Source organism: Mus caroli, chromosome 9, assembly GCF_900094665.2.
Source record: "Mus caroli chromosome 9, CAROLI_EIJ_v1.1, whole genome shotgun sequence".
Classification (NCBI taxonomy): Eukaryota; Metazoa; Chordata; class Mammalia; order Rodentia; family Muridae; genus Mus; species Mus caroli.
In genome coordinates this window covers 81,921,489-81,923,583 of record NC_034578.1, presented here as the reverse complement: position 1 = coordinate 81,923,583, position 2,095 = coordinate 81,921,489, and positions in this window count along the sequence as shown.

Below are 2,095 nucleotides of genomic sequence, written 5' to 3'. Positions count from 1 at the left end.
GTCAGTATGAAGGTACTGAGATCTTGCCCACAAAGAATCACCAGGCAGCAGATGCAGTTGGATTTGATTGCCTCATTCTGCCAGTGATACTGTAAACAGTTTTCTGTAATCTTAGTGGAAATCTGGGGAAAGTTACCAAGCAAAGACTCTACACCCCTAAACCAAAAGCTCCCAGTTGCCTTATTTTTTTTAACTCTTTTTGTGTTCTAATAAGCCTTTATACTAAGAAAAATTGAACATATGAGTTTATCATGCTAATGAATTACTCAATTCCTTCACAAGGCACATGTTTCCAAACTCAGGAAGTGTGATTCTCCCANATTGCAGAGATATCTTACTGATGGAAACTTTAGTCAGCTTCCTTGGAAGTGTTAAACTTGATTCCCTCCTGATCCCTAGGGTTCCTGATAGACATGTTAGGAGCTGATCTCCTGAGAAGATGCCTTCATGGTTGTACAGATCCACACTCCTTTCACTATGTCTCAACTAATGTGTACTTCTCTGGACTCTGAGTCCTTTTCTTTGGTCAATAGATCAAGTTAGATGCCAGTACCATGGGATGGCCATTAAGATCTGCAGCAGCAGTGGAGTGGATCAACCTGAGCTTAGAGTGCTACAGAAGGCAGAACTGTAGAAGCTCCTTTGGAGGAGCCTAGAAGAGCATGTGTGGATCTCAGACGTTGAAACAAGAAGCTGTAACATTGAGGTTGCCTTGGAGATCCCAAGATGTTTGAGATGACAGAGCCATGAACTATCTGCTGAGGAAAGCTGCTAACAGGGAGTGGAACCAGCCCAGGAGAAAGAAGTTTGTTGCAGTCAACAAAGATGAAAAGGAGTTGGAGATCTGAAGACCACTTTGACATCAGACATGGAGAGGNAGAATTTGGAATTTGCCCAGGTGGTTTCCTGTCTTGCTTTGGGGAAGACAGTTAANTGATTAGAAAAATCTCAGAAGAAACTTTGAACTTTGGACTTTTAACATTGTTGANACTGCTATAGACTAAGAAACTTTGGAAGTTGGAGTAAATGTATTTTGCATTATGCTATGTTCAGGTATGGCCCCCAGAGACTCAAATGTTTGGACAAGGCTATGGGGGCAAGGGAGTGGAATATGATGGTTTATATATGGCCCAGGGAGTGGCACTATTAGGAGGTGTGGCCTTGTTGGAGTTGGTGTGTCACTATGGGTGTGGGCTTCAGACCCTCACCCTAGCTGCCTGGAAGTCAGTCTTTCACTAGCAGCCTTCAGATGAAGATGTTGAACTCTCAGCTCTGCCTGCACTTTACCAGCCTGGATGCTGCCATTGTCTTGCCTGGATTATAGTGGACTTAATCTCTGAACTTGTAAGCCATGCTCAATTAAATGTTGTCTATATAAGAAAAAAAAATAGAATTTCCTTGGATCACATTAGTAAAAATAAATGTTGGTGTTTTGGGTTACTATACACAGTGAATCTACAGCTAGTTTTTCTACTCCTACCTAAGGACCTTAGGTTTGCCAAGGTGGTGAATTTTCTCTTAGAGTTTGACTTGCCGAATATATATTTTTAATTTATGTTCTATACCTAGGTGNGTTCAAAACTTGTTTACATATGTTTTGTACTCAAATTTTCAGAACCTCTGATTTTTTTTTTAAATTGATAACCATAGTCCATGCTAATTTTTCTCTAATATCACACAAGGCAGTACATGTCTGCTTGACATAACATGTGACTTAGGTATGGGAGAAAAGATGTCTTCTGCAGCATACACAGATTCGCCCATTAGTCATACACTCTCAGGATTAAGTGTATACAACTGGTAGTAGGTGGTAGATGTTCGTGTTTGGATATGATCTGAGTCTGTCCCTTCAAAGTTCAAGTGACAAAGGTCAAACTCCAGTGTGGTGGAGTTGGGATGGAAATCCTTCAGTAGGAAGGTATAATGGAAGATGATAAGGCCTTGGGCTCTTGAATCAGTCACCCTAGCTTGAGGTCTTCAAGGTNTCCCCTGGAAGCATTCCTGTCTCCATGATGCAATAAACCTTGTTGTGACACAGCAAGACAGCCTCTCTGGGAGTCAAATAAATGGCTCCAGATCCCAGAATTTATCCATT